The sequence below is a fragment of the Neoarius graeffei genome, chromosome 19 (assembly GCF_027579695.1).
Source record: "Neoarius graeffei isolate fNeoGra1 chromosome 19, fNeoGra1.pri, whole genome shotgun sequence".
Taxonomy (NCBI): Eukaryota; Metazoa; Chordata; class Actinopteri; order Siluriformes; family Ariidae; genus Neoarius; species Neoarius graeffei.
The window spans coordinates 1,011,933-1,035,443 of NC_083587.1; the positions used below are offsets into that span (position 1 = coordinate 1,011,933).

General features: G+C 43.7%; 2 protein-coding genes across 4 annotated transcripts in view; both read left to right on the forward strand.

Moving 5' to 3' along the window:
• The window catches only part of LOC132867784 (histone H3-like), a 1,068,851-nt gene that overhangs the window by 342,651 nt on the left and 702,689 nt on the right, over nt 1–23,511 (forward strand). The gene's annotated exons all lie outside the window — the stretch shown is intronic.
• LOC132867677 (zinc finger protein 271-like) overlaps nt 19,319–23,511 on the forward strand; it is a 114,135-nt gene continuing 109,942 nt past the window's right edge. For 2 of the 3 annotated variants that reach the window (XM_060900672.1, XM_060900674.1), the window contains exon 1: nt 19,319–19,422. The gene's annotated coding sequence lies outside the window, so the exon portion shown is untranslated. Of the gene's footprint in view, nt 19,439–23,511 lie in introns of all 3 variants that reach the window. The other variant, XM_060900673.1, reaches the window with a different exon arrangement.

Here is a 23,511-nt window from a genome sequence, read left to right on the forward strand (position 1 = left end):
ATGTGGCTACCAGTAATTGCACTTTGTTGAAGACAAATGAAGTACTGACCATGTAAACAAAGTTTTGATATGTGTTGGTAAATGTGGAAACAGTAAATATGTAAATGTTTTGGTGATATGTAAACAGAGTCTTGAGATATGTTGGTGATATGTAAACGGAGTCTTGTGATATAAACAGAGTCTTGTGATATGTTGATATGTTGTGATATAAACAGAGTCTTGTGATATGTCGATTGTGGACCTGTAGTAGTTTGAAATGATGTTTGCCTTCATGCCAAACTTCTTCAGCCTCCTCAGGAAGCACAGCCGCTGGCAAGCTTTCCTGACCACAGTGTGGAACTTGAAGCTGCTGACCCTTTCGACCTCATCTTCATTGATGTAGATGGCCTAGTGCAGAGGTCACCAACCCGTCGATCGCAATTGACTGGTCGATCTTGGAGGCTTTCCCAGTCGATCTTGGGGGATGAGGAAAGAAATTGGAAGATTATACAGAAATACACTGCAGTATATCTGATTGGCGTTCATATTACATGTCTTCCGATAGGCCCACTACAGCTTTCCCCCTCTTTGTCGCAGGGTTCTTTTTTTTAACTCCTGCTGCTTACGTCTTACATCTCTGAGCATCGTCGCCATGGTGATAGCCTCGCAATACAGTTCAGGGTTCTCCACGAGGGGTTTTAGAGGTGCGGGCCGCCCCCCTTTCTGTGATTCCCGCCCCCGTTTAATTTCTGCCGCCCCTTTACAAAAGGAATCATGATATTGCCTATAAAACCGTGAGGATATAACCTGGCTGTCAGTGTTACTGTAGCCCTTGAAGTGTTTCCGCAGAGTGGTGGATCGGACTCGAGCCTGGCATGAACCGCTCCGACGCGCTATAATGACACCAATCTATCACCAGCCAATCAGGAGACTTAATCAAATGCATCCCCCGCCCACCAATCTATCACCAGCCAATCAGGAGACTTAATCAAATGCATCCCCCACCCACTCGTATCCGTGTCTGAGACGTTGAATTTTCACAGAAGGAGGGAAGAAGTTGACTGAGGTAAGACTGTGTGATAAATTAACGAACGACTAAGAGAGGAATTTCAACATATAGGGCTCAGGTTTGTTACTGTTAAATAAGCATTGCTTGTACAGTAACGTTATGTCATTACAACGCTGACCCACTTTTAACGTGCCGAGTACCGACTGTAGCCGCTAACATGCTAATTAGCTTGCTGTCAAGTTTTTCCTTTGTCGAGCTTTAAGCGTAAGGTCATGGATGTTCCTACTGCTTGTTCCTGCCGTAATATGATACGTGATATGAACCTAACTATAAGGCACTCCCTGACCATGTTCAGTCACAGCCATCACATTGACTTGAGTTGTGTGATGAACTGTAACCTCTGTAGCATGACAGCAGTCATTGGTAGTAGCATCACTGCAAGTTCATATTTGTCTTTATTGTGTATGTATGGTTAAAGAAAATCAGTTCATGTTGAATTGAAGTTGTCATTTTGTCACTTAAGTTACAATTTGTGATGTATCATCACTGTTGTGTTGTAATTTCAGTTGACAATTTCCATTTTATGTTGCTGTGAAATTAATTAATGTAGTGTTACAATACAAACAAGACAGTGCAACTGATGTTAACAGTTCAGCTTTCTCATTACAATATTATTTGGATTTCTTTTTCTGTCAACGCTTCAAGGGGTAGATCTTGCTTGCCATCTAGGCAGAGGTTAGGGATCTCGGGCATAAAAAGGTTGGTGACCACTGGCCTAGTGTGTCCTCCCTTGCTGTCTCCTGTAGTCCACTATCATCTCCTTAGTTTTCCTGATGTTGAGAGAGAGGTTGTTGTTCTGGCACCAGCTGGCTAACGCCTTCACTTCCTCTCTGCATGCCGTCTCATCGTTGTCCGTAAGGAGGCCCGAGATGGTTGTGTCGTCAGCAATCTTGATGATGATGTTGGCGCTGTATTTAGCAGTACAGTTATGGGCGAACAAGGAGTACATGAGGGGACTGCACACACAGCCCAGTGGTGCACCTGTGTTCAGGATCAGCGAGGAGGAAGTGTGGCTACCAGTTATCACCACCTGGGGTCTGCCTGTCAGAAAGTCAAAGATCCATCTGCAAATGGTCATCTGTTCATGAAATCGTTAAATATTTCTTAATGATTGCATTTTCTCTGCTCATCCCAAGGCAGTTTTACTTATTAAGTGCAAATTTGCAGCTAAATGCTTTCAAGATCTTGCAACCTGATTTGATTTTGGTTGCTGGTCACAGCCCATGGTCAGACTGTGAGCTGAGCTTTGTCAGAGATAGCTTTCAGAAAACAGGTTTCAGTGGCCTTTTTGAAGGATGCTTTAGCTTCAGAAAATGCTAAATGTAACTCAAAGAATGTTGAACCTTGGTCCTATCTACTGAGCTGTGCAGGCTCTAAGGTGAGCTATATTGAACCATAGGATATGTATTTTCTTTTAGAACATGAAGAATTTTGTCCATCAGCTCACTTTGAAAATGTTACCAGAATTTTGTCCATCAGGTCACATGGAAAATGTTACCATTGGAAACAGTTGGTGCATTATGAAATGCAAAATACGATAAAGGAGACTCCAAATGCTTGAGCAACTGAAATCCTATAATCAGGCAAGAATGGAACAACATTTCTCTTTCAAAACTACAGCAATTGGTTTCCTCAGTTCCCAAACTTTTACAGAGTTTTTTTAAAACAAGAGGTGATGCAGCACAGTGGTAAACATGCCCCTGTCCCAACTTTTTGAAACGTGTTCCTGGCATCAAATTCAAAATTAGCATATCTTTTTCAAACAACAATAAAATTTCTCAGTTTCAACATTTGATATGTTTTCTTTGGACTGTTTTCAATGAAAGAGGGGGTTTCCATGATTTACAAACCAACACATTCTATTTTTATTTATATTTTACACAGCGTCCTCACCAGAATTATGATAGTTTGAAATTTTCATTTTTTTAGTTGTTCAGTTTTTATTTTAATTTCAGTTTAGTTCTTCATTCATTTTACAAGTGCATAGGTAGGTTTAGCTTTATTTTGAGGAATTGACTAATTTTAGTTGACTTTTTAATTTGGTTTAGTTTTTCAGGTCCAGTCACAGATATCCCATAATAACTAGATAGGACACAAGCTGTTTACTGTTTAGCTGCTACTTACATTGTGTTCTTGACTACATCAGTGAAAATAGGAATGAAATGAAAGTAGGTGTTTTAACACTGCAATAATGCTTAACAATAATGAAACTACTTGAAAAAGAGGGTTTGTGATCACTCTAAATGTATCAAACAGGATTGTTGGTGAGCATGTTTTTCAATTTTTTAGAGACAACATTAAAGAAATCCATGTTTGTCCAACTAAATGAAGCTGGATATCATGACAGGTCAGACTATCATGTGTTTTACTGTCGGTCTTTCAAATCCATAATTCTCCTTTTTCCCTTACAAATCTAAGCTTTATTTATATATTTTTTAAATGTCACTAAATATTGCTTAATTCAAAAGGATTGTAAATAAATGGTGTTTGCATTCCACAGTAATGGACCCAAACCAGCCTTGGCTGACACGTGGGTGCCCACGAAAGAAAGACATGATAACAGCATAATTTGTTCAAAGATTCCCATTATGACACATAGATGTAGAAAAAGTTTGAGATAGGTATTGAAAGGATCACTAACAATGAATTTGCAGATGTTTTGCTGCAAAGAGAACTAGCATGTAGTGTTCATCTGCTTTCAATAAATAAATAAAATAAATGAAAAAACATGGATTTTGGGAAGAGTGAACTGGCCCCTTTCATCATTTCCTTTAAACAGATCAATAAGACAGATTTTTAAACAGATTAAGTAGAGTCTGCTTCTTTCAGCTGCTCCCATTAGGACTCACCACAGTAGATCAATTTATGAGCCACATATTTCATTTGGCATAGCTTCCCACCCCCAAACACCAGATACAATGTACTCAGGCTTGGGACTAGCACTAAATATGCACTGGCTTGTGCAACCCCAGTGGCTGGTTATTTTTACCTCGTCTGCATGTCTTTGAACTGTGGAAGGAAACTGGAGCACCCAGAGGAATTCCACACAGATAACATGTAAACTCCACACAGAAAGGCCCCCGTTAGCCATGAAGTTCAAACCTGGAACCATTTTGCTGTGTGGCAACAGTGCAAACTACTACACCTCCACACCACTCTGAAAGCTGCTCAGAATGTAGTGATTCATTTTTGATAGCAACATCTCTGACAGTATTTCCAGCTGCAAGCCCGAAAGTACTGGAACAGCAAGGCCAATTCTGTTGTGTTTTTTTTTTTGCCATACACTGAAGACATTTGCGTTTGAGGTCAAAAGTGGGTGGCACGGCGGTGTAGTGTTGGCACTATCATGTCACAGCAAGAAGGTTCTGGGTTTGAGCCCACTGGCCGAGGGGGGCCTTTCAGTGTGGAGTTTGCATGTTCTCCCCGTGCCTGTGTGGGTTTCCTCTGGGTGCTCTGGTTTCCCCCACAGTTCAAAGACATGCGGTTAGGTTATTATGGGTTAGCCATGGCCTGAGGTTAGGCTGAAGTGTCCTTGAGCAAGGGCACCTAACCCACAACTGCTCCCTGAGTGCTGTAGCATAGCTGCCCACTGTGTGCTCATTGCTCACTTGTGTGTGCGGGTGTGTGTTCACTGCTCTAGATGCGTTAAATGCAGAGTTTAAATTCCACTGTGTGCTTAAGAATTACATGTGACAATTAAAGGCTTCTTGGCTTGCCTTCTATATGTGATAGGTCAGAATTTCAGCTTTTATTTCTTGATATTTGCATCTATATATGTTAACAGAATGTTGTTGGGATTTTTGCACAGTCAAATGCAGAAACTTTCAGGTCAAGTCAAGTCAAGTTTATTTGTATAGTGCTTTCAACAATAAACATTGTCGCAAAGCAGCTTCACAGACTTTAACGACTTAAAACATGAGCTAATTTTATCCCTAATCTATCCCCAATGAGCAAGCCTGTGGCGACAGTGGCAAGGAAAAATTCCCTCAGAATATGTGAAGGATCTTGACCAGTGGCTCACTTGCAGAATGCTACCAGCACAACTCTTCTTTATAAAGGTCTTGCCTTGGTTCAAGGAATGCCTTTCTTGTCATGGTATTGGACTGGTTTGACACGCATCACCATTTTCAACCACACTTGTCTTTTCGGGACAAGGAGACCAAATGACTAAAAAACAAGTCTATTCCTCTGACAAGCAGTGAACTTGCCATTGGACCATCAGATTAAAACACTGATGTGCTCCCCAGTGAGCTTCCCAGGCTACGCTCTTATGTTTCTTTTGCGGCCAAAGCATGTCAGGACCTCGGACACACATTTTTGACAGATTCCTCTGATTAAATGAATCCCCTGGTCATGCCACCTGGTCTTTGTCGCGTTCAAAAACGTCGATATTCATAGAAAATGTAAAAGTTTGATGTGAGCCAAAATAAAGCTGACCCTCGGTCTTGTCATATCGCATGTCTCGCGCCTAAGTTGAGCATCAGTTGTCCACACTTTACACTCACACGCCGAGGTGAGAACTGCCATATGATCTTGGAAATATCGCTGACTATATTGGGAAGGGGAGTCCAGTCAGGCTATGCTTTTGTATTGAGCTTGTGCCCGTCCTCTGGCAAAGCTTGAGTTCAGATTTCAGAGCGATGCCAACTCTGTGCCTTGATGCACCAGCTCTGCTCAGACCTCATGGCGTAAAGGTAGCGCGTCTGACTCCAGATCAGAAGGCTGTTTCTTGAAATCACGTCGAGGTGACGCTCCAACAGAATGTTGTTGGGCTTTTTGCACAGTCTAATGCAGAGACATTCAGATGCACTCCAATCTCTATGATGACCATCCAGGATTTTTTTTTTCAAGCTCATGCTAAAAGCCAATATTGCTCCACTAAGAGCTCTTTCACCAATTTGGCTCGCTGAAGAAAATGCCTTGTTGAATGGTGTGCTTGCTTCAGAAGGACAGAGTTTTCAGTACTGTACTTGCATCACAGTGAAAGTATGATTGAAAGCTAGACCGCAGAAGGCTCTTGCTCTCTGGTTGTTTTCAACTGCATTTTCAACCAGGTTCTAGCTTTCCTCTCTGAGAAGGTAAACCTGTTGAAACAAGCACCCAAACAGGGACTTGAACCCTGTACCCTCAGATTAAAAGGCGGATGTTCTACCGACTGAGCTATTCAGGCTCCCAGCCCAGTCTTCAGGAAAGAATGTTTTGGGCCTGTGGGCGCACACGTCCAACTGTTTCCACTGAGAAAATTTGTCCTCCACACTGGATCAGAGACCTTCTTGTGGTTGTCAAAAGCTTATTCACATAACTGACTCATGAAATGAACACTAGGGTGCTTGTCCCCTATTTTTTGTTCAACAGCACTATCCAAGGATAACAAGGTGTCTTCTTGTCTCTGCTTCACTCATAAAAAGCAGCGCTCTAGCACATTTTCCTCTTGATTGCCCGTCATCTGGCACAAATAATGTCTAAGCTAAGATTGCTCCGCGAAGAACTCCTTCACCAATTCGACTCGCTGAAGAAAATGCCTCAAAGTGCCGCTTGAGATGGTTTCAGAACACACGTTTCAGGGGCTTGTTGAATAGTGTGCTAGATTCAGACCGATAGAGTTTTCTTTTTTTTCCCAAATATTTTTAATAAGTTTTAACCTACATACATAGACTACATACTTACATACATACATGTACATACATACATCTAAACATTTTGACAATGAATGTATGTGTTACAAGAAAATAACATGAAGACACTGACAGTAAAACCCAAATAAACAAAACAAACAAATGTCAACAACTTCAAAGAAAAAAAAACTAAAATAAACAAAATAAAAAATAGCTTCTCATTAAATGGCTTTAGCTTTCACTCATCACATCTGACATCCCATTAACGCCATCATCTTCAAGAAAGGATAAGAATGGGCTCCAGACTTCTTCAAATCTCCTGCATTTACTTTTCACTATATAGGTAATTTTTTCCATGGCCACATTCATTGCCATTTCTTTCAACCAATCTGTTACACTTGGTGCCTTTGTTTTCTTCCAAAATAAAGCAATTAAACATTTCGCTTGTAACAAGCACATATCAATGAAAATATATTCCCTCCTTCTCAATGGAGATTCAAGAGGATATAAATGTAGAATATATACTAAGTAATTTTAAAAATGCACAATGGAATTCAACACTATATCACTTTAGATCCATGCATATATTTGAAATTTATGATATTGTATGTAATGCACACACATCTTGAAACATCAATAAAGGACATTTATTGTCAAACTCAAGAATTAATTCACAATAAAAAAATTCAAAGTGACAGTTGGTCCATGTTCGGACCGTCATGCTGGAGATTCTGGGTCTGTGTCGTCCAGGGGTCTCAGCAGCAGTGACTGAGGGTGTCAGGAATCTGTCACGGAGGTGAGCTAGCCTGATGTGCTGATCCTGAACTGGCATCGTGACTCGAGGCTGACCAGGGCGTGGACGATCCCTGGTGCTCCCTGTCTGTCTGTAACGCTGACTCAAATGGGAAATGGTCGAATGATGAACACCGAAGTGCCGGGCGACCTCTGTCTGTGTACTTCCGGCACACAACATCCCGATGGCCTGTTCACGTTGATTTTGGCTTAGGCGTGGCATCTTCAATAATGACAATTTTCCCATCATTTCCCCCGGGTATTTATAGGCAAGATTGTGTGTGTACAGTGTATGCAAAATTTGTTTGAAAATTAAAGCCTGTCCATGTCATTGACTACCTGAGTCATATTGTACGTTATTGAGTACAACTCCCTTAAATTCTGATTTAGCACAGATTTGGAACTTATTCGGGCGGAATGAAGTTATTTTTCCATTGTGATATATTTCTTTTCTTCTTGAGATAAACTCAGCATGAATTCAGCAAGTTTTATCAATGTGCCTTTTTAAAGTTACTTAGTGTATGTTTTAGCTGATAATGCTAGGTTGATATTTATAATTTTATTGATCATGTCCTTTACCCCCCTCCAGAATGTAGAGCGCCAGTGCAGAGAGAGAGCCTGGGCCGGTTTGCTGGCGCTGCGGGGAACCAGGGCACCTCCAGCATCAGTGCTCGGCAATGGAGGTGGGCACGGTGGTCCGGATTCCTGACATGCCAGGAACCGCCCTCGATCGGGCCGGAGCATATTGCATACCAGTGAGTGTCCAAGGGGATACGTATCAGGCTTTGGTGGACTCCGGCTGTAATCAGACCTCAATCCACCAAAGCCTGGTGCAAGACGAGGCATTGGGGAGAGCACAATTGGTGAAGGTGTTGTGTGTGTGCACGGGAATGTTCACAACTACCCTTTAGTGTCAGTCCACATTCTATTTCGAGGGGAGAAATTTAGTGTAAAGGCGGCGGTTAATCCTCACCTTACCCACTCGATAATTTTGGGGACTGATTGGCCGGGATTTCGGGAGTTAATGACTCATTTAGTGAAGAGTGGGTTCTGCCGTAGTTCAGCAGGGGGAGGTCCCAGTGTGGCATTGGCGGGAGCAGCTATCACAGAACCGTCTACGTCATCTCCATGTCAGAGTGAGGAGAAGCAGGCTCTTCCTCCCTCTCTCGGGGAATCCCTTGCGGATTTCTCGTTAGAGCAGTCGCGAGACGAGACTCTGCAGCATGCGTTTGACCAAGTGAGAGTAATCGATGGTCAAACGCTCCAGCCAAATGCCACCCCATCCTTCCCCTATTTTTCCATTATGAAGGATAGATTATACCAAGTGACGCAGGACACTCATACTAAGGAGCCGATCACACAGCTTTTGATCCCAAAGAGCTGCCGGGAATTTGTATTCCAGGTGGCTCACTTTAATCCCATGGCTGGACACTTCTGGCAGGATAAGACACTAGCTCAAATAATGGCCCGATTCTATTGGCCAGGGATTCGCGGCGATGTCCGTAGGTGGTGTACGGCATGCCGCGAATGCCAGTTAGTAAATCCAGCGGCCATTCCAAAAGCGCCTTTGTGCCCTCTACTATTAATCGAGACCCCATTCGAAAGAATTGGGATGGATCTCCTCGGGCCATTAGATCGGTCAACATGAGGGTATCGCTTTATTTTAGTTCTGGTGGACTATGCAATGCGATACCTGGAAGCAGTGCCTCTTCGCAATATCTCAGCACATAGTATTGTGGAAGCACTCTTCCATGTCATCTCCCAAGTCGGAATCCCCAAAGAGATTCTGACTGATCAAGGCACTTCGTTTATGTCACACACACTGCATGAACTGTATGGGTTACTGGGAATTAAGCTGATCTGCACCAGCGTTTATCACCCACAAACGGACGGTTTAGTTGAACGGTTCAATCGCACCCTCAAGAACATAATTAAAAAGTTTGTAAGCGAGGACGCATGCAATTGGGATAAATGGCTTGAACCCCTGTTATTTGCAGTGCGAGAGGTCCCACAAGCCTCCACGGGGTTCTCCCCATTTGAATTATTATATGGTAAGCCGCATGGCATCCTAGATGTACTGCAGGAAAATTGGGAGGAGGGACCTTCACCAAGCAAAAATGAAATTCAATACGTTATTGACCTGCACGCAAAACTCCACACACTCACTCACCTAACCCAGGAGAATTTGCGGCGAACGGCAAACCCGCCTGTACGACAGGGGTACGCGCCTTAGGGAGTTCGCACCGGGAGATAAAGTACTCATACTGTTGCCCACGTCGAGCTCCAAATTGATCGCCAAGTGGCAACGACCCTTTGAGGTCACACGGCGAGTCGGGGACATTGACTATGAGGTGAGGCAGACGGACAGGGGCGGGGCACTACAGATTTACCACCTCAATCTACTCAAACTCTGGAACGAGGAGGTCCCCGTGGAGTTGGTGTTGGTGGTTCCGGAGAAGGCAGAGCTTGGGCCGGAGGTTCCAAAGGGAACATTGACATCACGTACCTCTCCGGTCCCCTGTGGAGACCACCTCTCCCTGACCCAACTTGCGGAGGTTGCCCAGTTGCAGACCGAATTTTCAGACGTGTTCTCACCCCTGCTCGGCTGCACCCGCCTCATAGAACACCACATTGAGACACCCCTGGGGGTGGTAGTGCACAGCCGCCCTTACAGGCTGCCCAAACACAAGAAAAAGGTGGTTCGGGAAGAACTCAAGGCCATGCTCAAAATGGGCATCGTCGAGGAGTCCCACAGTGACTGGAGCAGCCCGGTGGTCTTGGTTCCCAAGGCTGACGGGTCGGTCCGGTTCTGTGTGGACTATAGAAAAGTCAACGCAGTGTCTAAATTCGATGCGTACCCAATGCCTCGTATTGATGAGTTGCTGGATTGACTAGGCACGGCTCGCTTTTATTCGACACTGGATTTGACAAAGGGTTATTTGCAGATCCCCTTGACTCCACTATCCCAAGAAAAAATGGCCTTTTCTACACCGTTTGGCTTACACCAATTTGTCACACTTCCTTTTGGGTTGTTTAGGGCACCTGCTACATTCCAGCGGCTTATGGACAAGGTCCTCCACCCCCACGCCACCTATGCGGCCGCGTACTTGGACGACATCATAATCTATAGTAGCGACTGGCCACGGCACCTGCAACACCTAAGGGCCATCCTTGGGTTGCTGAGACGAGCGGGTCTCACAGCCAACCCGAAGAAGTGTACGATTGGGCGGGTGGAAGTACGGTATCTGGGCTTCCATTTGGGCAATGGGCAGGTGCGTCCCCAAATTAATAAGACAGCAGCAATTGCGGCCTGCCCGAGGCCCAAGACCAAAAAGGGGGTGAGACAGTTCCTGGGGCTGGCTGGCTACTATCGTAGGTTTATACCTAATTATTCGGATGTCACCAGCCCACAGACTGATCTCACTAAAAAGGGAGCACCAGATCCGGTCCAGTGGACGGAGCCATGCCAGCAGGCTTTCTCTGAGGTGAAGGCTGCACTGTGCGGGGGGCCATTGTTACACTGCCCTGACTTTTCTCTCCCCTTTATGTTGCAGACGGACACCTCGGACAGAGGGCTGGGGGCCGTTCTGTCCCAGGAGGTGGAGGGGGAGAACTGCCCTGTGCTGTACATCAGCAGGAAGCTGTCGGTGTGTGAGGGGCGCTACAGCACAATCGAGAAGGAGTGCCTAGCCATCAAGTGAGCGGTCCTCGCCCTCCGCTACTACCTCCTGGGGCACCCTTTCACCCTCTGTTCGGACCACACGCCCCTCCAGTGGCTCCACTGCATGAAGGATGCCAACGCGCGGATCAACCGTTGGTATCTGGCACTCCAGCCCTTTAATTTCAAGGTGATCCACAGGCCGGGGGCGCAGATGGTTGTGGCGGACTTCCTCTCCTGTCAAGGGGGGGGGGGAGTCGGCTGCAGGCCGGATGGCTGCCCGGCCTGAGTCGGGCGGTGAGGGTATGTGGCAGAGGGGGCATGGTCAAGCGTCGGTCTGTGACCAGAGGGCAGAGTCAGGGAAGGTCAGTGGCAGAATCACTGCACCTGATGTCTGTTAACCTGTGTTTGTGTGTCTTCCCCAGTGACCGTGCCCTATATAAGAAGAGAGAGAGCAGAGGAAGGGAGCTCTCTCCCCAACCAGAACGCTTGAGTATATGTGCACGTGTGTGACTGGGAGAGTGTCAGTAAAAGCTGAAAAGCTAAATAAAAGAGTTTTTGAAAACTCAGTTCTGGCCTGCCGTGCTTCTGTGCTCCACCCACCTGCTCAACATACAACCCCGATTCCAAAAAAGTTGGGACAAAGTACAAATTGTAAATAAAAAGGGAATGCAATAATTTACAAATCTCAAAAACTGATATTGTATTCACAATAGAACATAGACAACATATCAAATGTCGAAAGTGAGACATTTTGAAATTCCATGCCAAATATTGGCTCATTTGAAATTTCATGACAGCAACACATCTCAAAAAAGTTGGGATAGGGGCAATAAGAGGCTGGAAAAGTTAAAGGTACAAAAAAGGAACAGCTGGAGGACCAAATTGCAACTCATTAGGTCAATTGGCAATAGGTCATTAACATGACTGGGTATAAAAAGAGCATCTTGGAGTGGCAGCAGCTCTCAGAAGTAAAGATGGGAAGAGGATCACCAATCCCCCTAATTCTGTGCTGACAAACAGTGAAGCAATATCAGAAAGGAGTTCGACAGTGTAAAATTTCAAAGAGTTTGAACATATCATCATCTACAGTGCATAATATCATCAAAAGATTCAGAGAATCTGGAAGAATCTCTGTACGTAAGGGTCAAGGCCGGAAAACCGTACTGGGTGCCCATGATCTTCGGGCCCTTAGACGGCACTGCATCACATACTGGCATGCTTCTGTATTGGAAATCACAAAATGGGCTCAAGAATATTTCCAGAGAACATTATCTGTGAACACAATTCACCGTGCCATCCGCCGTTGCCAGCTAAAACTCTATAGTTCAAAGAAGAAGCCGTATCTAAACATGATCCAGAAGCGCAGACGTCTTCTCTGGGCCAAGGCTCATTTAAAATGGACTGTGGCAAAGTGGAAAACTGTTCTGTGGTCAGACGAATCAAAATTTGAAGTTCTTTATGGAAATCAGGGACGCCGTGTCATTCGGACTAAAGAGGAGAAGGACGACCCAAGTTGTTATCAGCGCTCAGTTCAGAAGCCTGCATCTCTGATGGTATGAGGTTGCATTAGTGCGTGTGGCATGGGCAGCTTACACATCTGGAAAGACACCATCAATGCTGAAAGGTATACCCAGGTTCTAGAGCAACATATGCTCCCATCCAGATGACGTCTCTTTCAGGGAAGACCTTGCATTTTCCAACATGACAATGCCAAACCACATACTGCATCAATTACAGCATCATGGCTGTGTAGAAGAAGGGTCCGGGTACTGAACTGGCCAGCCTGCAGTCCAGATCTTTCACCCATAGAAAACATTTGGCGCATCATAAAACAGAAGATAAGACAAAAAAGACCTAAGACAGTTGAGCAACTAGAATCCTACATTAGACAAGAATGGGCTAACATTCCTATCCCTAAACTTGAGCAACTTGTCTCCTCAGTCCCCAGACGTTTACAGACTGTTGTAAAGAGAAAAGTGGATGTCTCACAGTGGTAAATATGGCCTTGTCCCAACTTTTTTGAGATGTGTTGTTGTCATGAAATTTAAAATCACCTGGTTTTTCTCTTTAAATGATACATTTTCTCAGTTTAAACATTTGATATGCCATCTATGTTCTATTCTGAATAAAATATGGAATTTTGAAACTTCCACATCATTGCATTCCATTTTTATTTACAATTTGTACTTTGTCCCAACTTTTTTGGAATCGGGGTTGTACTACAATTGTTATCTACAGGGTTACGTAAATTGCCACTTAAGTTGTCTGACCTTAAATGAGTAGTTTGCATTTTTTGTTAGATATTTTCAGTTTTGTCATTGAAAAAATTCTTGAAGTCCTTGCTACTAAATACTGCAGGTCTGCATGTGTCTATTGTGGTTGTATTCCTGGTTAATTTTGCAACAATTTTAAATAGGAATCTAGGGTTATTTTTGTAGAGCCGATGGCGAGCTTTCCTTACCACACTGTCTGTGTATTGTCCAAGAGAGGTCCTCTGTGATGTTCACACCAATGAACTTGAAGCTGCTGACCCTTTAAACCACAGTTTCGTTGATGTAGATGGGCTAATGTGCCCTCCCTTGCTGTCTCCTGTAGTCCACTATCATCTCATTAGTTTTACTGAAGTTGAGAGAGAGGTTGTTGTCCTGAGACCAGCTGGCTAATGCCTTCACTTCCTCTCTGCATGCCATCTCATCGTTGTCCATAAGGAGGCCCAAGATGGTTGTGTCATCAGCAAACTTGATGATGATGTTGGCACTGTTTTTTTCAGTACAGTCGTGGGCGAACAAGGAGTACATGAGGGGACTGAGCACAGCCCTGTGGCGCACCTGTGTTCAGGATCAGTGAGGAGGAAGTGTGGCTATCGATTATCACCACCTAGGGTCTGCCTATCAGAAAGTCAAAGATCCACCTGAAAATGGTCATCGGCTCATGGAATCATGAAATATTTCATCATGATTGCATTTTCTCTGCTCATAACAAGAAAGTTTGTACTTATTAAATGCAAATTTGCACCTAAATTCTTTTAAGATCTTGCAACCTGATTTGATTTTGATGGGAAAGATCACACAAATAATACTATATATTAATGTCATATATAAAGATGACCCCATACATATCTGTTCTACACTTCATTTTTAATGAAGAAAAATATGCCACAAAGGGCGGCACGGTGGTGTAGTGGTTAGTGCTGTCGCCTCACAGCAAGAAGGTCCGGGTTCGAGCCCTGTGGCCGGCGAGGGCCTTTCTGTGCGGAGTTTGCATGTTCTCCCCGTGTCCGCGTGGGTTTCCTCCGGGTGCTCCGGTTTCCCCCACAGTCCAAAGACATGCAGGTTAGGTTAACTGGTGACTTTAAATTGACCGTAGGTGTGAATGTGAGTGTGAATGGTTGTCTGTGTCTATGTGTCAGCCCTGTGATGACCTAGCGACTTGTCCAGGGTGTACCCCGCCTTTCGCCCATAGTCAGCTGGGATAGGCTCCAGCTTGCCTGCGACCCTGTAGAAGGATAAAGCGGCTAGAGATAATGAGAATGAGAAATATGCCACAACCCATTGCATATTTGGTTCAATTCCACTTTGGTAATTGCACTCACAAATACAGACAGAAATAAAAGGCAGAGAGCCTACTTCTCAGTTTGCAGTCAACAAGCTTCAATTCAACTTTCAATAATTCACTTTTGTTTAATTGTATTGATATAGTGCTTTGGGAAATGAATTTAAATAAATGCAACACCAACAATTCAGGAGTTCCATTAATGACCATGTTCAGATTCTGTTAAGGAAATGGTCATACGCGTCCTGTATTTCATTTGCTAAGTGATTTGCTGAACATTTTGCTCATTTTGAACATTTACAAGACAGTATGTTCCTTTTGGAATATGCAGACTGGTGTGTGAGAAAATGACCCTGAGGCACTCTGAACTAACATAGCCTGATAATGTTTTTTTTTTTAAACTTTGCCAGGAAATCAGATGTTGGAAGAACAGCTGGATGCACTGGCACACATTTGGCCTGGTGTAGTGAAAACCCAGATGCGTACCCTTTCCTCATGTACAGGTTTGAGCCCATGGTGTTAAGAATAGATTTAATGCTGAACAGTGGCTGCTGTGGTCAGATTCAGAGCTCAGTCTTTCTGCTTTGTTGGAGTTAACATACAACCGGCCCAGGACCTTAGATGGGGTAAGAGAGAGCTAAGTTCAGTAATCCAGGAGTCAATCCTGGAATATTCTGTTCTGTCATCAGACTTCTTGTCCCATCACAACACCTGGCAGCAAAAGGACTCATGAAAGCAAGAGCCTATGGAATGAGGATTTCACTCAAGGTCATGTGACTTGCAAATAGCGTGACACAGCAAAGATGCATTCCCATACCAGGAGTCAATCCCAGGCCATCTGTGTGAAAACCAGGAATCCTGACCACTAGACCATATGGTACAGCCTTGAAGTGTAAAGGCCACCTTTGAAGTGCTTCGGCCATTGGTGAGAACCCTGGAGTTTTCCAGAAATGTAGCTGTCAATTTTTATTTTATTTAGTTGTGTGGCTAGCGGGTTGAAATTTGTTGTTGTTAGCAAGTATATAATCCAGAATATTGCATGGGATAAAAGAGAGCCGCACTGGCCATAAGCCAAACCGATAATCTTCTCATCCATAACAAGACACAATATCTCTTGCTTCACTCAGCTGATTTCTCCATGGCAAAGTTCACATCCATGCCCAGGTTTGATTTTTGTTGGAGTTTCAAACAACTTTACACTGTCCCATTTCTAAGGGGCTGCAGGAGTGATATTGTGACCAAAAACATCCAGAACTGAGTGGAGATGTTATCTGTAATAAAAATGTTCCGTCTCTCAAAGGGTTGTTGGTCATAGCCCATGGTCCTTACTGATGTTTCCATTAGGCCACCAGAGAAAGCGAAAAAAATCTTGGTCTTCCTCAGCAACCCTCACCTGGTGAAACATGGCTTGAATGTTGACATTGAGCAATTCCATAATTTCCCCATCTACTTTATCTGGGAAAATGCCATTAATTAAAATAATTTAATTTTATGATTTTGAGTTATGTTTCATGAAGCCAGAAAGTTCAGCTGCTAAAAATTTGTTTTGTGTCATATTTGCTCGAAAATAAAAAAAAAGCTGGGTGAACATTGTCTAAGTCTGGTGATTCCATAATTTTTGCCAGGGGTTGTACACTCATCATGGACATGAATGTGATAGCAATATCGGCCTTTCAAGGATTTCTTCTGTGGTACAACATACATCTTTAACAGGGGAGGGGGACACCAACCAATAATCTGGTCCACAACTTTTAATTTATTTTGAGTTTTCTGAAGTCAACTACTGAACCTGATCTAAGCTTGAGCCAAGCCATATTTGGTTGATGTGGCCAGAATTGTAGCAGTTGGGTGGTCAGTTCCTTTCTGTGCACTCATGCACACCTACAGTCTGGGCAATTTAGAGTATCCACTTAACCTAATTACATGTCTTTAGAGGAAACCAGAGCACCCAGAGAAGACCCACACAGACAGAACATGCAAACTTTACACAAAACGGCCCCTCCCACCAGGCTTGAACCCAGAACCTTCTTACTGTGCAGTAACAGCATTAACCACCACACCAACATGCTGCCCTAAACGTATACTTCCAGGGTATACTTTTATACATATACACACAGCATCCCTAATATTTGTTTAAATATCACCTTGGACAGACACCGTTTGTAGACATCAAGATTTTGATAGAAAGCTGCTTGGGCATTGGTGCAATAGAAAAACATTCACCTTGTCATCTGGAAATTGTGAGTTCAAATATTGATATTGTCAAAAGTCGGGAGGGGTGTCAAGCAACAAGTGTCTGTGAGCTCATAGGTAGGGAAGTGTTATGTTACATGAGCAGCAGTTCAAATAGATGCTGGCTTTCTGTGTAGAGGAGTCTTTATTATTCTGCCCACTTTGTGCTTTCCACCAGCTCCACTGGAAGCAAACCAGCCACAGAGAATTTTAGCTTCTAGCAGAAAAAAAAACAGCACAGACAGCCAAATGGGGCGGCACGGTGGTGTAGTGGTTAGCGCTGTCGCCTCACAGCAAGAAGGTCCTGGGTTTGAGCCCCATGGCCGGCGAGGGCCTTTCTGTGTGGAGTTTGCATGTTCTCCCTGTGTCCGCGTGGGTTTCCTCTGGGTGCTCTGGTTTCCCCCACAGTCCAAAGACATGCAGGTTAGGTTAACTGGTGACTCTAAATTGACCGTAGGTGTGAATATGAGTGTGAATGGTTGTCTGTGTCTATGTGTCAGCCCTGTGATGACCTGACGACTTGTCCAGGGTGTACCCCGCCTTTCGCCTGTAGTCAGCTGGGATAGGCTCCAGCTTGCCTGCGACCCTGTGGAAGGATAAAGCGGCTAGAGATAATGAGATGAGATGAGACAGCCAAATGGGTCCAGGCATGTAATATTACACTTTTTAAAACGACATTTTAATTGTTGTTAGTAGAAGTGTGTAAGGGCGGTGGTGTAGTGGTTAGCGCTGTCGCCTCACAGCAAGAAGGTCCTGGGTTTGAGTCCCGGGGCCGGCGAGGGCCTTTCTGTGCGGAGTTTGCATGTTCTCCCCGTGTCCGCGTGGGTTTCCTCTGGGTGCTCCGGTTTCCCCCACAGTCCAAAGACATGCAGGTTAGGTTAACTGGTGACTCTAAATTGACCGTAGGTGTGAGTGTGAATGGTTGTCTGTGTCTATGTTTCAGCCCTGTGATGACCTGGCGACTTGTCCAGGGTGTACCCCGCCTTTCGCCCATAGTCAGCTGGGACAGGCTCCAGCTTGCCTGCGACCCTGTAGAAGGATAAAGCGGCTAGAGATAATGAGATGAGATGAGAAGTGTGTAAGGCTGCTGGGCCATAGAAGGTTCACGCTGCACGCTGCATGCTACACGTTCACGTGAAGAACCGGACCCTGGGCCATTAAACTTCATGCTTGGATGTTCACGTGTTGCGTCTGTTCTACTTTGACCGAGTAACCAACAATATGGACTCTTCGGATGACGACAATTGCCTCATTCTGCTTTTACTGAGACAGAGGAAGAGAAAAAGGAACAGAATTTGGAGCCGAGAACACTTCCTTCTGAGAGAAACCCGTGGTGAATTTCACCGAACATTCTATAATCTGCTTGACAATCCCGATGAAGAACTATTTTTCAATTATACCATTCAATTATATTTTTTCTGAAGTTTTCCCCTGAAAGCATAGCGTTATCTCCCTAGACCCGTTCTGATTGGCTGGCGCGGCGGTGACCGCATGCATTGACTGGAATTTCCGTCTTCACGCCTAGAAAAAAGTGTGCATGTTCATTTCATGCTTCACGCGTGAAGTGTGCAGCGTGCAACGTGAACGCCGTTCTATGGCCCAGAGCAAGTCATGCTACGTTTGTCCACTTTTCTTTACACGCGTGCAGCATGCAGCGTGAACCTTCTATGGCCCAGCAGCCTAAGGCTGCTGGGCCATAGAAGGTTCACGCTGCACGCTGCATGCTGCACACTACACGCTACACGCGTGTAAAGAAAAGTGGACAAACGTAGCATGACTTGCTCTGGGCCATAGAACGGCGTTCACGTTGCACGCTGCACGCTGCACACTTCACGCGTGAAGCATGAAATGAACATGCACACTTTTTTCTAGGCGTGAAGATGGAAATTCCAGTCAATGCATGCGGTCACCGCTGCGCCAGCCAATCAGAACGGGTCTAGGGAGATAACTCTATGCTTTCAGGGGAAAACTTCAGAAAAAATATAATTGAATGGTATAATTGAAAAATAGTTCTTCATCGGGATTGTCAAGCAGATTATAGAATGTTCGGTGAAATTCACCACGGGTTTCTCTCAGAAGGAAGTGTTCTCGGCTCCAAATTCTGTTCCTTTTTCTCTTCCTCTGTCTCAGTAAAAGCAGAATGAGGCAATCGTCGTCATCCGAAGAGTCCGTATTGTTGGTTACTCGGTCAAAGTAGAACAGACGCAACACGTGAACATCCAAGCATGAAGTTTAATGGCCCAGGGTCCGGTTCTTCACGTGAACGTGTAGCGTGCAGCATGCAGCGTGCAGCGTGAACCTTCTATGGCCCAGCAGCCTAAGGGGTGGGGTTGGGATAGGTGTCCTCCACCCTGAAACTCCAGTCCAGGTGGTGGCGGTAACACGTCCAGTAGCTGCTTCTCCAACCGACAGAAAACACTGGAGAAGAAAAAACCGCTGCTCGCCTGAACAGCTTTAGCCCCTCGGTTTATAAAAATAAAAGCACGTTATTGTGTCTGGCTCTGAGGATTTAAAACCCTGAGGTAAGTTAAACTGAAGGTGTGTGGTCGAGTTCCAATACATCCCCACTTCCCTGTTTTGGTGAACTCCGTTCAGTCTGAAATAATGCCGTGTGCACTCTCGGTAGTGCACTACTTATCCACTCAGGAGAGAGCTGTAGTTTGGCTAACCTGTTTAGTTGTATATTAAAAGTACTTAAATAAGCTTCACTTAAAGTTAATTTCCATCACATTATTATTATTATTAATTTTGCTAAATTGCGATTTCCTCTCAATTACAGCTTTTATTTCTCAGCTTGATTTCTTACAGACTTTTTTTCCTTCGTTTTTTTTTTTTTTTTTAATTTATATATTAAGCCAGTCAGGCAGCGTCATCCCCTCTGCAGGATGTTAAGCCGAAAGCTTTACACATTGAAAATGGATGAAATCATAGCGGACTATTTTAGGCATGTTTTCCTAAACCTGGAGATCTCGCTACTGGAAGAATCGTTTGGTGTTGAGCTCTAAGCCTCTGATCCCTGGAGAGAGAGAACTGTGTCTAACAGTTAGCTCTGGCAGCAATGAAACCTGTTACTTTAACTCAAGGCTAAAGGCCCAACTCACAAAGCTCTGCGTCCTGTTTTTGCTCTGGTTTTATTCTTAAAGTTGTGACCAGAAGTGATTTGTATCTCCACTGCCTTGATACTTCTATCAGGATGTTGGTCTGCTCGCTGCTATTCTTCATCCGCCATGCTGTCTTCTGTTCACAAAAAAAGTTACACCTCTAAGAAGTGTAGATTGTTCACTGAGGGTCATCCTAATCGTGTCATAACTGATCATGATTTAGCTGAGTTCATGTGGAGAAAGAAAGATTGGAAAGCATTGTTATTACCTCTATCAAGGAGGTTGTGTTTTCGGTGCAGTTTTTTGTCCAATAAATTGACTTTATTTGTTGAATGCTTTTAACAATAGCCATTGTTGCAAACAAGTTTGACGGAAAAATACAGATTTTAAATATATTACTTAATAAATGTATCCTTGATGAGCAAGTCTGAGGTGACAGTGGAAAGAGAGAAACTCCTTGAGATGACCTCAAAAGGGAACCCATCTTTATTTGGATGATGACCGATTGCATGATTATAAATAACTCCCTTCTATAAGTGTGTCCGATATGGTCAAAAAATGCAATTGTATAACCAGGGAAAACAGTTTTAACATGAAGTTTATTTTGTTGATGTTATCAGCTGTTCATTGATGGAGACTTGAATGCAAAACGGATCATGATAACTGCAGTCCTAAATTATATATTTAGATTGTCCATATGGGGCCATCTTCCACAGGAGAGAAGTAACGAGAACCTCAGCTAGAAGTAGGGCATCAGGATGGATCAGGCGCTGTACATATGGGCCATCCTTGCAGGTGCAAAGTGATGAGAACTCCAGCTAGACATAAGGCATCAGGATGGACCAGGCAGGTCCAAAGAGCAGGAGAGGTCCGCATTACTGGTATCTCAGGAGTGACATGTAACTTGACAGAGAGAGAGAAACACGGATTGTTAGGTTTGCCCATTGTCACCTAATTGTTAAGAAAATGATGTATATTGTGTTCCGAGTACAAGCAGGAAGTCCGTCAAGACCAACTATAACTGCAAAGCTAAAAGGGAGAGCCAGAAAGTAACACAGACATGAGGGAGCCCTGGGACATAAAGCAGCAGCCACTACACTGTCAACAAACCCGAATGAATGTGCGAGAGTGGTGGTGATGGGGGGGGACAGCATCCATACATATATACAAACAAACAAAAGGCTTGACTAAACAGATATGTTTTCAGTCAAGATGTAAACATTAAGACTGTCTCTCTGAGTCCTAAATATTACTTGGAAGGCTGTGCTATAACTGTGGGGCTTAGTAAAAAAAGGCTCTGCCCCTTGATGGAGCCTTCACTATATGAGGTGCCAACAGACTGCAAACACTTTTTGATCTAAGTAGGCGTGGTGAGTCATAAAGGACCAGAAGTTCGCTCAGGTACTGTGGCATGAGACCATTCAGTGCTTTAAAGGTCAGTCATAGTATTTTATAATCAATATGAAATTTGATTGGGAGCCAGTGGAATGTGGATAAGATAGGGGTGATATGGCCATATCTCCTAGTTCTTGTAAGGACTCTTGTTGCTGCATTTTGAACTAACTGGAACTTGTTTATGCACTTATTGGAACATCCAGACAGTAAGGCGTTACAATAATCCAACCTAGAGGGAACAAATCCATGAACTAGTTTTTCTGCATCATGTAAAGACATTGTTTCTTAGGAATATTTCTGAGATGAAATAATTAAAGCCATCTTTGTCATGTTATCAAAATTAGTTTCAAATTAAAGACTGGAGTCAAAGATCACCCCAAGGTCTTACTGTTGCACATGAAAAAACAGAAAGGCCATCCAGAGTTACTTTGTAATTAGAAAACCTACTTCTAGCTGCATGTGGTCCCAGTACAGGCACTTCTGTCTTGTCAGAGTTAAGTAAAAGGAAGTTAACGAGCATCCAGTGTATAATGTCTTTTACACATTCATCAGTTTTATTAAGCTTTTTTTCTCTCATCTGACTTTGCAGAAGCATACAACTGTGTGTCATCAGCATAACAGTGGAAGCTAATATCATGCTTGTGGATAACATTACCCAGAGGTAACATGTGAAAAGAAAAAAAGCAGTGGGCCTAAGATGGAACCTTGTGGAACACCAAACTTTACCTTAGTATGCATAGAAAAATCGCCATTTACATCAACAAACTGACAGTGATCAATTAAATTGCTGTCGTCAAGTCAACTTTATTGTCAAATATGCTATACATGCTCGACATACAGCACAGATGAAATTTCAGTCCTCTCTGACCCGCGGTGCAAACAGGCAATGCAATAAATAAAAATAGAATAACTGAAACAATATAAACACTCTAGATAAGAAATAGACATAGACCAGTGTTTCCTACAGACCAGGTAGCAATTTGTAGTGCTCCACTGTGCCGATGAGGGAATCGTGGTCGGTGGAGTTGGGTGTATGCAGAGTGTTTACAGTGGGCGGTGTTCAAACACACAGTATTTTTCTTTAGAGTCACCTGCTGGGACTATTTTAAAGCTACAAGAAGCATTTGAGATTATTCAGTTCAATCTAAATTCTTTTAAGTTCTTTAAGAGAAGACGGCTAAAACAATTTTTACCAGAACCCTGCCTGGTTTCATTCCTCGACCCAACTTTACATTACAGGGCAGGCCATTAGTTTGCTGGGCTTGATGTTGGTGGAAAACCTGTCTTTTAAATTTATGAAAATTACTCACCAAAATTGAAGTTAAAGTTTAGTTTTTACCTTAGTTTTTTGCCTTTTTGGTGGCAATCTTTCAATCATTCTTTAGTTGACATTCAAGGAGTAAATTGCAAAAAACAAGCTGGAGGTTTTTATTTTAAATATTGAACTCAACACTTACCTCAACCAATACTAAAATGAAATAAATAGTATAATGTAGCAACAAAATAATAAAATTAAAATATCATAATTAGATGTAAGAAACCACTTAAGGTAACACCAAGGCAACTAAAAATAATGAAAAAGCATTACCCTAATTGGTGCAAAGCCTGCATGCCCTATCAGAACATTTAATTCTGCGTGGCTTCCTGAAAAAAAACTCAAGTGCCCTATCGTAAGGGAAGTCATTGGGTTCGGGACCATTTATGGAGATTCGTAAGCAGGCTGCCAGGTGTTCCCCTTGGAGCCTATTCCTGAGGTCTGTTTTAATCTATCAGGCTTTCGTCTAAACGGGGGAACAGGGGCGCTGTGCCCTCTTACTCTTGGCGTGCGCCCCCTTACCGACTCCGTGAAAACATCCCAGCAACACTACGTGACAATGTGTCTGATCATCAAATACGTTATAATTGCTCCAAAAATATTCCAATCATAGTAGATACACCGCCAGACGGTGCAAAAACAATCCGAATTGGCGTTTTCCAGACTGAGGCGCCATGTTGGTTAGTTGTTTACTTGTTGCGGCTGCTCTCGCGAGATTTGACATGGGTTACATACAAGGTCAGCTGACTTGTAGAGCGAGATTTCTCAAGACTGAATGACCTTTCACCCACCGGTGCGGG